A 14,944-nucleotide genomic window follows, 5' to 3' on the forward strand; every position below is an offset into this window, starting at 1 on the left:
CAGTGCAAATTTATTCTGAGAATATTTTGGCACCTGCAAGCAGCCCAAAACTTTTATAAGCATCATAGCAAGGGAAAAGTGATGCAAGTGAAAGACTGTAGATAGACTCAGAAAAAGGTCTTGATTGTTCATCTGACCTGTTGGCTTCCTCTGTTGCTACATGAGCTTACTTTTATGACTGTCTAACTCCACTGATTCCCATGATGACATTAGGAAGTCTCACTGGCATACAACTGGAGTGTTTAATCTGCAGGGATGAGACTCATGCCTTAGAAATGAAGAACAGAAGCCACAGACATCCATCTCATAAATCCTGTGTTTAATCTGGTTTCTTCATCTTTGTCTTGGGATTGCCATAGGAAGAGGTTCTCTCTTGTGTTTTCTTACTCCTTTTCACAGGTCCTGACAAGAGGAACCATGAGAAAAGTATTCGTTTCGGAAGCTGTTTCCAGTAACATAACAGAAACTTTAAAAAGGAGTGGGTTTGAATTCTAATTGAATTCAAAGCTACACAGCACAGACCAACAACAGCAAACTCTGTGCCTGTACAGTTGGAATTTTGCTGCCAAATGTGGTTAAACAGTTTTTCACTTTTCCCCAAAACATGAACATTGTCTAAGTAGAAAAGTATTTCCATTTGTAGAAGGGACTTTTTTTCATTTTGTACATCTGCAGGCATAAAAGGACCATAATAGACCACAAATTAGATCCGGGAACTGAAATAAGCTCAGCTTGTAACTGAGACCACAGGTCTGTAAAAAAACCTATAGCATCATTTTTGGGTGAGCTCTTTTTTTTTTCTTGTTTGTTTGCATTATTTTTTTTTTATGGCAAAGCAAATGAAAACTCATTTTATATTCAAATATGACACCATCTGTTCCCTGAGTTAGAAAAACTGGGTGAACTGATCCAATATACATTGTGCTAGAAGGAGGGGAGCAAATGCAGAAATATCTTTTTCTCTCATCTCCTGTTTTGTGTCCCACTGTTCCATGACTTGACCATAAAGGACTTGCAGATGGCACATAAGGGGTTTTTTTTCAACCCCTCATTTGATCTGGTCCCCCCCATTCTTCTGGGCTAGAATTTTCCCTTTCTCAGTGTGATCTGCTGTCTGTCTCCTCTTCCCTCTGAAACAACCTCTGTTATTGCTCTTCCCCTGAGGTGATGGAGAGCAGGTCATGTAGGACCTATTGTCATAGTCCTGTGGCATAATTAGTCTGAGAGAGGTGATGGAGAGGTGGTTTGTCATAGAGACACATCTCACTGGTATTTGTGTTCACTTCTCCCACTCCTCACATGATCCTATGCAATGTAGGAGCTACCTCCAGGAATGGCTTGGACCAGCACAGTGACCAGCTGCTGAAAGTCCCTCCATGTCTTCTGGGTCAGTCCTATGAAAACCCTTTTTATATTTAAGTCTTTATTTGTAACCATGAAAAGAATAAAACAGATCCTTTGCAATCACCTGGAGTACTGGACAATAGCAGGTGGTAACTAAATAAAAGGAGGAAAGGGACAAGTAAAAAACTTCCATGTGTGGAAATCCCTGGGAATGTGGAAAATACTCTATATAGCTTTAAAGCTCATCAGTTGAAACAGCATGAAGAAAAGTTCCTGCAAAAACCTCTACCCCCTACTCCCCTTTACAATGAGCCAGAAAAAGAAGAGTCCCTAAGCTAACACGAGCCTGACAATGGCTGGTTGTGAGGCATATGTTAAACAATTTTGGGTTAACATGGGCAAAGGAAATCAGCTATGAAACTGTATTAAGGAAACATGAGACCACTGTAATCTACATAAAAATAAATTTGGGTATATTCCCAACACACAATCACACTGAGGAATTGCAGGAAGTGGGCTAATGGGAGGGAAACTTTGCTTTCCCTAAAGAAAACCTGCTTGGGATTATTATTTTTTTTTTTGGTGGAAATAGAGTTACCTTCATATTCCTCTCATATTGCTGTCCTGTGTTTGGAGTTGAGTGAATAGTTTGGATTAAATAATTTCTTTCATGAAATAAACCTCCTATTATTATTGCTCAAAGACTGTTGAGAACATGCTGGGGTTTCCTGTGCTTACTCTTAATTACTAATTGTTCAACATCTTGAAATTATATATGTGTATTCCTCTAAGGATTGATCAGGGTTTGGGTTGAGTGTTTGATACCCTTATGGCATTGGAGCTCTACCAGTTAATGTGACAGGCTCCTTCATTTTTCACCTTTTCCATGGCTCCTTCTGGAAGAGGTGTGCCACTGGAGATCCCAGATACAGAGCAAATCCAATAATAATTCCTGTTGGGATGGGCTCTGGAGAAGGTGATGCAAAGAGAAAAGGCTGTGTGAACTTTTTCTTTTGCTCACAGGAGTGGGGAACAACTCCTCTGAGCAGGGACCATCACCCAAGGGGACCTTTTTTCCCTCTCCAGGGCTGTCCTATGGCTGGAAGGTAGCAGGCTGCTACAACACAGGCTTCCCATTTTGCAGGAAACAAGTTTGGTTTTTGTTATCCTTCTGGCTTTACTCCCACTTGAACAGCAACCAACATTTTATAAAACTTGGAGCGAGGCAAGGCCTCATGTGTTTCCGCCCAGGAAATCCTTGGGGCTGATGAGGTGATCATGCTGGGTGCCACCACTGCTGGCCAGGCTCTGGCAGCATGGGACACGGCCATGGGACACTGTGGGGACCATCTGGCCACTTGGGGTCTTTGCCTGGGCCACCCCTTGCCCCAGCCATGTAGTTCAGATATCCTGGCTGACTGGCTAATTCATCATCATTTTTGGCCCTGACAAAATTCCCATTAGGAAAAAAGGAGGTCAGTAGGTTCAATAGCTTGGTGGCACATTGTGTGCTCAAGAAAATGGAGGTTTTACTAGTTTTGCTGCTAAAATCAAAGTTGTTTGAGCAGTTGTAGAGTGCTTTTTTAAGATATACCTCTGGTCCTACCTACTATGGATTCAGGCAGGGCTCTTATGGTATCCCACCTTGAAGAAGAAGGGAACTCTTCTCAAAAAATATATTCCCACTGCAGCTGTGCAAAAGCAGGCATGAGTCCAGGGTTGTCCCTGTCACCCTTCTGTGAGCAGTTATTTCACACAGGGAAAAAGAGGGAGCAGAGGCAAATAATAATTTCAGCAAGAAATGTGTCTAATACTTTTCCTCTGTGAGTCACCAAAGCTGCCAGCTGGGTGTTTGCTGAAGGAAGAGAAAAACAAAATACAGAGCAGGACAAGGAAGGACAAAACTTACTTGGCTAAAAGCAAATCCAAACTATTCATGTTGTAAATTTGGAGGAAGGAATGCAGTCCCCTCCTTCCTTCCCCACCACTTGCACACACAAAACAACCTGAAGCTTGTAGTTAAGAAAATAAACTGCAGAGAAAGCCCCTGAAGGGCCTTGGCAGCAAACTGTTCCCACTAAATTGGGAATCTGCACACTCATAGTCTGAAATAAATTAAGATGCTGGGGGGTGGAAGGGAAGGAAGAAAGGAAGGGAGGGGGAGAAGACAGGGGAAAATCAACAGCTCTGGGGTGAAACACAGGTTGATGCTGCCTCATCATTTTTAAACCTAAAATAAAACAAGCAAATTTTCTTTAACTGCAGGTCAAAATAAAAGCGGGAAAAAAAAAATCTTCCCTCATCTGTTCATGGTAATTACTAACAGAACTCAGCCCCTGCCAGCTGCAGAGTTCATGGATAAATGGAGGGACACACTATTCTCTCTCTCTGGGATCAAAAACTCAAACTTTGTATCTCAATTTGCCTGTGGTATGTCTTTCATATACTCCTGCAAAGTCATTTCACTGGGCTGCTCAGTCGGGACTTTTTCATCAGACAAAAATTGTGATGTTTGCAGGCTTTCAAGTTTATTTTAAGTTTGCTTCTGAATGAGAAACATGACTCCTGCAATTTCCCAAACTTTTATTATGTCATTATAGCATATTTATTATTGGATCTCTCCACTTTCCTTGTTTGCAGCCAGTTCCAGCAGGGTGGGTTCATGCTCTAACCCACAGACACTGGCTGCTCTGGATGCAACAGGGTGTGGAACTCCTCTGGAGGTACCAAACCATGTGAATATTTGGAAAGGATGAGATGATATTCATCAGAATACCTCAGCTATTTACTCTGTGATCCCAATGCAAACTAGTAATTGATTTTTCTGCATTAATCACTTGCCCCATGGTGTGGCACTCTCTGGTTCATGAGCTGTTGAAGTGACAATGATGATAGACCTGGCTGAGCACAGTGTGCATTGACAAAGGGGAAAGGGATCATATCTTATTCCTGATATTTACCATTGGCTGTTTCTCAAGGACCCTTTTTTTAGGGTCCTTTGCCAAGCACGGACAAGTAGAACAGCCTCGAGGTTTCTTGAAGCTGTCACAAATAAATTAATTGTGTAAAATAGTTTGCTTGGAAGCTGCTGTGATTCAGCAAGCAGATTGCAAAGAAGAATTCACACCATCATAGTGCTGAACATCTCCATAGATCAAAAAGTCTTTCCCTCACAGATAGCAATAGGTAATTAAGAGACACAAACTGGGCATGTCTGTGTTTGCACTCACTGTTTCAGGCAAGGCAGTGATGCGGTGTGTGTTTGTGCTGTTTGTGAAGTTAAAGGATCACCCATGTTCTTTACAGGCTGTTTAGCAAGACCCAGAGACAAGTAATTTCATCATGATTTGGTGGTAAAACATGATTTGCAGTACTTTTTGGACCTCTCTGACATGTGAGCATGGAGATCTTTTCTGCTGTAAAAGTAGTGGAGATTGATTAATGAGAATCATGAGAATTTTAAAGAAAACTATTACAGCATTTTTCAGAGGAAGAAAAGGAAGGAGTAAGCACAGGAGCAGAGATCAGATCTAATACCTGTCTCACACTTGCTACGTGCCCTTGGTCAGGGCCCCATGTGTTGGGTTCCTTACCATAAACCAGACAGGGTTATCTTCTTTCACTACCTTTCAGGACACTGTGAGGTTTAATTCATGCCTCCTTGCAAAACACTTTGACATCCTGGGGCTGAAATGCAAAGCCTTTTTATGATTCAGGGTTTTATTCATTTTAGTGCAGAGGTGCTTTTTTGTGACACATGCTAAAGACATGGCACTGTGGCAGGAAAGTGAACTCTCTCTGTCCCAGGAAGTCAGTCTGATGGACTGCAGCATTTCATTGATGCATTTTAATGTATACCTTTTATACCTTTGCCACTGTGAAGTGGAAAACTGACATTATCTGGTTCGATCTCCTGCTTTCTTACTGGCTGATTACACAACAGAAGAGGCTAGGCCTGGGGCAGACCTATTTTCTACACCTATTATGCTGTTGCACAGTTGAAGTTCAGTTGTTAGCTGCTTTTAAAAACGACAAATGTGCTCTAATTTTAGAGCATCATAGCAATCATTGTTTTTATTTCAGTAGAGAGGAAAAGTGGAGGAAAAAAAACAGCTTGGGACTTAATAAACACCTTAGCCTGCAGCCTTCGACTTTATTCATGAGGTTTTTTATCTTCTCTTCCACTCTCCATGCACTCACTGCATCTTCTTTACTGCACAGTCTTAAATTACCATTGCAAAGGTTATATGTTTATTTACAAAGAGCTGGCTATGAATGGTGATCCTAAAGGCGAGGAGGGTGTCTCATGGCAATAAACATCTCTTGCTCTCTTAAACACCAAGGCCAAATGAATAAGGTGATGTTTAGTGCCTCAGACATATTATGGTTTATGGCTTCATTAACTACCTGACCTGTATTGTGTGCAAATTTCATCAAAGTGAGATGCATATTTATTCCCTGAGGTGGGCTGGCTGATAATGTTCTTATTCTTAAAGGAACAGCACAGGTAATTACTTACAATTAGTGTTGTGAAAGTAAGGGAATTTTGTGAGGTGAAATAATTTCACATACCTGAAATTTCACTTAACAGAAAGAAGACAGTTCAATGAATACTTATACATGGGTAAAATTGAAAATAAGTGTAAATGGCTTTTCTTGACTCTTTGGATAATTTTAGCTGGTTAAGAAATTAAAAAAATTAAACCAAACAACCCTTTTTGGACAATTTTTTTGGGGGGTGCATGTAGTTCCCTTTGCCAGAGCTGAATCAGGTCTTTAGGATCAACTGAATGTGAAACCTAAAGTGTATAAATTTCTTGCCCCATCCCATGCCCTCTCCTTTGCTTTTTGCTCCATATAGACTTAGTTTATCCTAGGAGCTGAATTTAATTTCCCTACAGGATGCTGGGGATATTATTATCATTGTGGGTTTTTAAAATTATAATAGTACACACAGATCCTCACCAAACTGTGGTTACACTGAAAACCTGAATTTCAGTCTGCCATCTGACTGGAGGCCAGTTTTCCTGGAGCACAAAGTGCATCTTGGGGTGGTTTCATGCAGAGATGTTGGGATGAGGGTTTCCCTGTTATGAGTGGGATTATTACTCATAAATCAACTGCAGCCACTGCAAAGAGGTCACTGTGGCTCAGAAGTGAGTGCACTGCCTTCTCTGCACATGTGGAAGATACCCCATGGCCGCAGTAGTGTTTGTTTGTAGGGTTAATAAAAACACAGCTTTATATTCAGCTGCCTTTACTGTAATGGGGATGTTGCCTAAAGCCTTGAAGGATGCTTCTGGTGTTTGCAATGACCAGCTTTGACTTTGCTGGTGGGTCAAAGGTAGCTGAAATATATGTGGCCCTTTGGCAGCTTAACTGTATGTGGCCTTTCCACGCCAGGATCAGTCAAAACAACATGTGCTGTCTGTCCAGTAACATGATCACAGCTCTCAGCCCTTACATTTCCATCAGGCCTGAGCCTGCTCCTCTCCTTATTCCAGGTACTTACATTTCTAATTCTATCAGACCAGGAAAAAAGACACTGGAAACAGCCATGCTCAGAGGACAAGTTGGTGGCTGGCTGACTGCAGGAGACAGCTCCGTGGGGTCCTGCTGAAAGGACTTCTTGAGAGTGGCATTTCAAGTTTAACCATAAGTATATGATGTATTTTGCCATGTGCACCGACTTAACCAGAGAATGTCATGGAGCTAATTCTGAGCAATTGGATGTCTGTGGTCTAACCACCAGCAAGAGCTGAACACATGATGGATGGCCTATGGTCAAAGTACATATCCTGAACACGGGGAAGCACAGCTTAAGCTGCTGTTCCTCTGTGGTAATGTTGTTCTGTGGCACAAGGAAGTTTCCTTGTTCTGCAAATGTTTGCTTTCCAGCTACTGTAAGAAGAAAACTTCAGCACTTCATTTGAGGGGGAAAAAAATTATCTTTCTCAAGTGCACTGAGATTTCCCAGATGGCAACTTGAGCTTCAGCCTAGGACAGCATAGTGATCCCAACAATCCATGAGGCCCTCTCAGCAAAGCAGCTCATCCACCTTTCAGATGGAAGGGACCCACCTCTCCTGCAACAGGGTCAGAACTGGCTTTTAGCAAAGGCAACATCGAAATTCCTGTGGGCATGCACTGCAAGCCAGCTGAGGCTCCAGTGACTGCTGGATGTTTGGCATTCTTCATATTTGATGTTCCCTGACAGTTTTCCTGGGGTCAAGCACAGCGTGTTCTTGGCCCCATGTGTCCATTTGGTCTCTTGCTAGTTTCTTCCTGGGAATAAGCTCTGGATGTCATGCAGGAGATTTTTGATTTGGTCATTAGCTCTAAACACCATTTGCTTCTGATAGCAATGGCCAGACTGTCTCCATTCCTCACAGGAGTTGAAATATGATTGATAGGCAATGAGCATGCCACAGGGAAAGACAAAATGAAAGAGGGAGGCCTGCACATGGAAATTTTCCTTGGATATCTTGGAATTAAAAGCAACTGCAAGCCACCTTGCCTCAGTATCTCTCTGTCTTCAGTCACTGCTGTTTCACCATCCCTTCTTTCTGGCAAAGGACCTCAACAAATAATAGTCCTGGTCTTGGGAGACAAAATACTTGCCCCAGTCCTGCTGATACATATGGAACCAGTTTTCACAATTTTATCATGCATCAGGGAAACTTTCTCTATTTTTGCTGCTGCTACCTGAACTCTATCTTAGTCCAGGTATTTTTTGTGCAATTTCCTAAAATTTATGGCATTGAATTAAAAAAAAAAAAACCCTAAACAATTAACTAGGTCAGATGCAGTATTTATAATAGATATAGAAATAATTCAGAAATTTTTCTATTCCTTATAGCTGGAATTAATTTTTTCCCCATTTTGTTAACAAATAAAAAGAAACACTACAACAAAGACAGAGCCATGCAGAGAAAAAAATGTTCTTGTTTAGACAGAAAGGTATAGATTTTTCTCACAGTTAACATATCCAGACTGGGAAAATTTACTTTATTTTTTCTACTGTCATCAGATTCAAAAACTAACTAAATTATGAAGCTAAGGGAAATTTTTTTTCAAGGACTCAGAACAGATTTTTGAAATTCAGTGTGCTGTTCCTTAGTGCAGCTTCTCCGAGCACAGATGAACAGTGGCATCATTATTGCAGATACTAAATAACCCCCAATACCTACCCTTTTAGCATTCACACATATATAAAAGGCAAAAGCAAAAAGAGGGGAAAAAACCCAACCCCCCAAAAAAACCAAACAAAAAAAAGAAAAAAAAGGGAAGGACAAACAGCAAAGGAAGGAATGAGAAGAGTGATGTGCCTCAGTAAAAGATAAAGGTTTACAAGGGCAAGGACAAAATTAGACAGACAGTGTAGAAAGCCAATGAAAGAAAAAACGTGTGATCATCAAAACCGTAATGTCAGCACTGACCTGGCCAAGCAAGTAGAGAACAACAGCTTGTGAGTGTTTGAGAATCCCAAACCTGTTAAACTTCTCCCTTGAAAAGTGCACTTTCTGACTTTTAAGTTATTCAACCTTTCACCTGTTAGGCTTCTGCCCTCAACCTTGACTCCTGCTATTTGTGCAGTGTGTTAGTAACTGAGTTTAGAAATCTAAAAGAAGGTAAGCAAACATGGAGGAAGAAAACTCCAGAAGTCTGCAAAAATTTGGAAACTTGAATTCCCATAAGTGTTATTTAATATCTAAGAAAAAAAAGATTTGTCATTCCTTAGCAGCTTTGTTCAATCTAATTTAATGGTTTTTCAGTTAACAAAAATGGTCTAGGCATGAGTTTTGGGCAAAATAAATAAATCAGACCTTGGGGACTGTGTTGCAAAAAGTAACAGAGAAAAAAGCAGGAAATAAGTTTGAGACCATGGAATGGTAAGAAATTACACTGATGGGAAGATTCTGATTTCCAAAGACTGACTTTTGATGTGGGAGAGCCCACAGGATCTGGATCTCAGCTTTAAATCATGGAGGGGATCTTTTGCACTCTGCCCACTGACGTGGGGACAATCCTTCAATTTGTGCCTTACACCACAACCTTGTCTGAAGGAGCAGATCTATAGATTCAGGCCGTGCTCACAAATGGCATTTTCCCCACAATTTACTGTCATTCTGCCTTGTGTCATGCTACAGGGGGTCACCCAGGACACATGTACCTGTTTTTCATGAGTTCCCCACAGGCTCTTACCTATTCAGAGATGTGCACACAGCAGCAAATGTACTTAGAAGTATTTCTGAACCTGAAAAATGTATCTGTGGTGGAGGCAAACAAGGTTTGTCATCAGAGGAGGTTTGTCAGCATATTCTCTCCCAATGAACAGTGCTCCTTCCCTGAGATGCCAAATTGTTCAAAAAGAGGATTGATGAAACTGATACATTGCCCTACTTTGGTACTTTCTAAAAATTCTTCCATTGCCTGGAACAAACTCTGTTGTTTGGTTTGCAATGTAAGTTAAGTTAAGGAAAATTAATGTGAAAAAAAAATACAGAATTAGAAGAAAAATTAAATTCTTTTCTCTTTAGTGAATGTGTGGAATTTTGGTATCTAAAAATATTGGCTATTTAACATTTAGTCTTGAGATAGGAAAGCTTTTAAAAAAATGTCATATTTACACATAGAATGGAAAAAAAATTTCCTGTCTTGATCTAAATTGTGAGTTATGTGTACGGAGATGTTGTGGGTGCTTCTGTGGATTCTCTCTCCATTAGGACTTGTATACAGTTTTGAAATTACATCATGGGCTGGACCCGGCACAGGCTAAACCAGTCCCAGGAAAACAAATGCTACTGGGCCATCTGAAGATTTTATAAAGTGATAAAATGCCCCTGGGGGGACAATGAGTCTTGAGAAAATTAATTTCTACTAAGATTTCAAAGTCAGACTACCAGAAAATAACCCCCAGTCCACTGAATTCTGAGATTTTCATTCTCTTTCTGATGTTTATACACACAAATTATTTTTGACCATGCTGAGACCAAATATTCTCTTAGTCTACTTACTGTATTCCCTTAGATGCTTGTTTTATTTCTTTATTTACAATGAATGTTGAACATTTGAAGTATAAATCATTTGCTGACCTAGTACATGATGATGGGATTCTTATTAGATGGTTTACAGATAAGTATAGGCACCTATCTGAACAAAATAGAGTCATCTCAAGGATAACCATCAGGGCTTGTACATCAAGAGAGACCAGATAAAGATAAGTCTACTTGTGGAGACACCCACAGTAAGTGGCAGAGAGAAGAAATTTGTTGCTGAATTTTGCCCAAGCTGGAAAGTGGTGCAGAAAACAGATTTTTCTGTGTCCCAAGGAGGAATAATGAGAGTAACTGAGCTGCTGGTTCATGCAGATGTGCTCTTTTATTGCAAGGTCACTGCAGGATAGACCAAAAAGCTGGATATTGCTGAGGGAAAACACTTTGAATGACCAACAGCCCAGGAGGTCAGAACCGGGGCTTGCAGCCATCGCTCTGTAACCAGGAGATCGCATGAAAAGCTTTTGAATAAGAGCCTTCTTTCCTGCCAGAGTCTGAGACTTTGCCTTGACTAGGATCCGAAGGCATTGTTTGAACATGCTAGCTCACACTTTTTGATTAAAAGCTTTGAGGTGAAGCCTTAGTTTCATTTAAAGTTAATGGCAGAATTCTCACTGACTTTTCTGGAACCAGGATGCAATGTCTTTGCGTGAACAAACCCATGTTTCTTACTTGTCCACACTAGATAGACTATTAAATCAAGACTGTGATTCTATGGAATGTGTTGCCCAGCTACACTGATGTGTATTTTTAAATTTTAAACTCCTTTCTTTTTTCCAAAGCATGTAGGTCCAATCCATCCTCGAACTTCCTACCCTAATAAACATGTATGTCAATTAAAACAAACAAACTTTAAAAATCAATAAAATAGGCAAACCCTCTGTCACATGGGTGAAGTCTTGCTCTTCTGTCTTAAAATGATTGGGACAGATTTACAGTAACTGATGGCTTGTTGTTATCAAGCCTCATATTGCCATTGATATCCAGTAAGCCATTAAAACCAGTTCAGGGAGTGGGGTAAATGGCAGATTTTACCCTGAAGAGCTGGGAAACTGTAATGACATCCACCTAAACAAGGACTCCAAAGACAAATAAAGGATTTTAATTCAAAAAGTGCCATCCAAAATAAGACCATATTCATAACTCAGTCAGGAGGCAATCAAAAGTGTGGTGGAGAATGTTTGAAATTTGTTGACACACATATGTCCGGCTGAAATCCTGCAGGAAAGAGACCTGGATAGTGCTCTGTGTGATATTTTAAAATTTCCGTGTGATATTTTAACATTTCTAAACTATGAAAGTTATCACTTTTCACAAAAAAAAGTACTTATTAAAGAACAGCTGCAGACAAAATTATGGTATGTATTTAAGGTGAAAGGTAGCAAATGAGGCTGAGCAAAATCCTAGACTGCATTGAGGGTGGGGAGATTCCCCTTCCCTCTCTTTGGGCTAGGACCCAGTTCTGACAAAGGGAAGCGAATAGTTTATATATTTTTGATGCTAATGAAGGCAGACCCATGTTATTTCATGTGATGTTACCATCAAATTATTGAGTGGAAGTGAGCAAAAGGCCAGCTGGGAAGGCAGCCATGGCCATGGTGCTGTGGAAACACAGCCCCACGCATCCCGCTAGCCAGGGGTAAAAGTCATCCCCTGCAGTTACTGTTTAACTGTGGCCGGAGAGGGAATGTGAACCACACAGGGAAATCCCCACTTCAAATCAAATCCTGGTGTGAGGCCAAAAATGCCTCTGCCATTTTATAAAGGTGAAGGGAATCAAACAAAAATAAACATCATCTTGGGAGCGTTCTGCATCCCTCAGCCTGCGGTCTCCAGATGCTCGTGGGCCTGAGTCACGCATGCCGGGGTGGATACTCTGGAAAACCCAAGCAACGTCTCGGTGGAGCTGGAAGGTGTCTGGGTTTGGTTTTTGTGATTCCTGCAGCTCTTTTAGAGTGAGAGTCCCTCTGAGGTAGACAGTGTGACACAGTCCAAAACTGAAAGGTTTCTGTGCAGATGAGCTCTGCAGGTCTGCGGTGGATCATCTGGCAGGAAAAGAGGCTGGATGTTACAGGCAAAAAATTGAGCCCCACATGGGACTTGAGAGGAAGGAGAAGTGGCTTTCCCCTGAGAAACACTGACAGTTCCCACCTCTGAACAAAGCTGCCCTGTCTGACAGGACCTGGTCTATCTGGTGCAGCTTGCTGAAACTTTCCTTGGAAACCCCCTTTCCCTTCCTCCCACTTTTTGCTATTTAACAGGAGCATTTTTTTAAATGAAGGATGCTCATGTTAGTATCCCCCTTCAGACAAAGGGAGACCCCTTTCCTGCCATCAGGACCAGGCTCTGCATTTTCTGAGGCTGTCCAGGGAGCGCCTCTCAGCTCCTCCATCCCTTCCCCCTTCACTTTTTGTTGCCATTCCCAGAAAGGAAAGTGAATTTTTGAGAGTGTCAGAATAGTGTAAATGCTGATATATAGGCCACAGTTGTTTGAGGGCCTTTTGAGAGACAAACTCCTCCCCTCTCCTCTGTTCCCTTCAAGTTGGGAATGATTCATCAGCTGGCCTTTGGCAAGAAAAGAGCCCTGCCCTGGGTCCCAGGCCTTTGACCCGGGTGAAGAGAGGGGTCAGGCCATGAGCAACTGTGCAAGCGCCGCTCAGCAGCTACGGGTCTGGAAGACACAAGGGAGAGGGGAGGGAAAGAATGGAGTGGGACGGTGGGAAAAAGTGGGAATTTATAAAAGTTAAGAGTATATTTCTAAGAGTCTCAGCGGATCAGCTGACAACTGGGGTCAGGGGTCGTATTTATGCTTGATTCCCTGGGCATGTTACAGTAACATCTGCTTGTTAAGGGTCTGTGGGGACCAAATGCTCCTGACCTTTGCCTAGGGAAGGGGACAAACCAGGAGATTAGGGGTGTTCATATTAATGTTTGTGTTTGACTTGAAGGTTTCCCCTTATCTGAGCCTGGTTTGTCAGTTTTGCCAAAATTCTTTTATGCTCTACCCAAATAAACAGGTCAACCATGCCAACGGTTTGGCCAGGGTTTGAGGTCACGAGATGTTTGACGTCACTTGACTCCTAAAAAGGAGAGTAGGAAGGGTGGAAGCCCTTGCTCTGGGAGGTGAGGCTCAGTCCATCCTCTGGTCAGGGCACACTTGTCAGTCATAAACATCTGGAGCAAGCCCCTGGTCCCTGCCTGCATCTTTATTTAGTAATGAAATAAGCAAATGCCAAGATGTAACCAGAAGCTGACAGAAAGGACAGGGCCTTGCTCGAACTTCTGTGGTAGATTTTGTGACCAAAAAACCCCATGTATGGAAATTCTTTCTTGTAAACAGGAGGAGTTAATGCCTCCTCACAGCTGTATTTGAATTTCTCTTTTGGGAATCAATAACCAGAAATGACATCACTTTATGAACTCTAATCCCAGAACTGGAAAACCTTCCTCCAACTGTATGGAATGAGACAAAGGTGTTCTAAAGGCCTTTTACTTACAAAAGTCTCCTTTTTGTTCTCCACTAACTAAAAAGAGGTTGTTTTTTAGGCAGTAGGACACACTGTTGCTGAAATAAGGAAAAAAAAGTAGTTGTGGATATTTTTCCCAGTACTAGAGCTTTGGGGAGGCAGACTTAGATGAAGAATTTTATTGTTATGTCATTGAGCAAGGGACAAAAAATAAAGGGAACAGAAAAACACCTAACCACTAACAATGGGTATTGAATGTTTTAGTGCACTAAGAAGTTCCTTTTAGTATCTGTCTTTATCCGAGTCACTTATGAGGTTCAGTCCATGACTGTATCTAGGAACGTGCAGCAAGTGGCTGCATTTCTGGACCTGGGAAAATAGGAACGTTGATTTTTAGCTTGTTTACAGACACTGTTTGTGACATTTGTGGTATCTCACTTCTGTCCAAAGTTAGCCTTAGCTCAAACCCCAGAGACCACATGAAGTTTAATTTCAGCTAAAAAAAGCCTCAACCCTGGAAACTTTTTGTTTGTAGGAGTATACTTTGTCTATTTTTATCCAGCAGCAGCTACGAGTTATCTCATATCATGCTGTCACTGGTGTTGCCCTATCCCTGAGTCCAAAGTCCTCAACAGTTAAATTTGTATTGTGCAACCCAGTTTTAAATGTATAAAAGGGAAAAAAAAAACCCAAGAAAACACAACAGGGTTCAAAACAGAGAACCTGGCTGAGGTCCAGGAGCTGGAGGAGAGCTGAAGCAAACTGGATCTAGGTGATCTGTGGTAGTTCAAAGATGGGGTCTCGAAGTGAGTAGACGGGTGAAGGAGAGGAATGTAGACCATTCAAATCCACCTTTGTGATTATAAATAATAAAAAATTTCATTCGGAAGTGCATTCTGCCAAACCTCACAATAAACCTCCTAGCAGGTCATTGAAATTCTCTTAATCAGGGTCAGAACCCACAAGCTGGGGTCTGCCCTGTGAGTTCAGTGGGAAAAATATTCTTCTTTCCAAATAGTCTTTTTTCCTCTTTCCTTTTCTCTTTCAGTTGGAAGGGACCTCCACATAAACATGCAGA

The sequence above is a fragment of the Anomalospiza imberbis genome, chromosome 13 (genome assembly GCF_031753505.1).
Source record: "Anomalospiza imberbis isolate Cuckoo-Finch-1a 21T00152 chromosome 13, ASM3175350v1, whole genome shotgun sequence".
NCBI lineage: Eukaryota > Metazoa > Chordata > Aves > Passeriformes > Viduidae > Anomalospiza > Anomalospiza imberbis.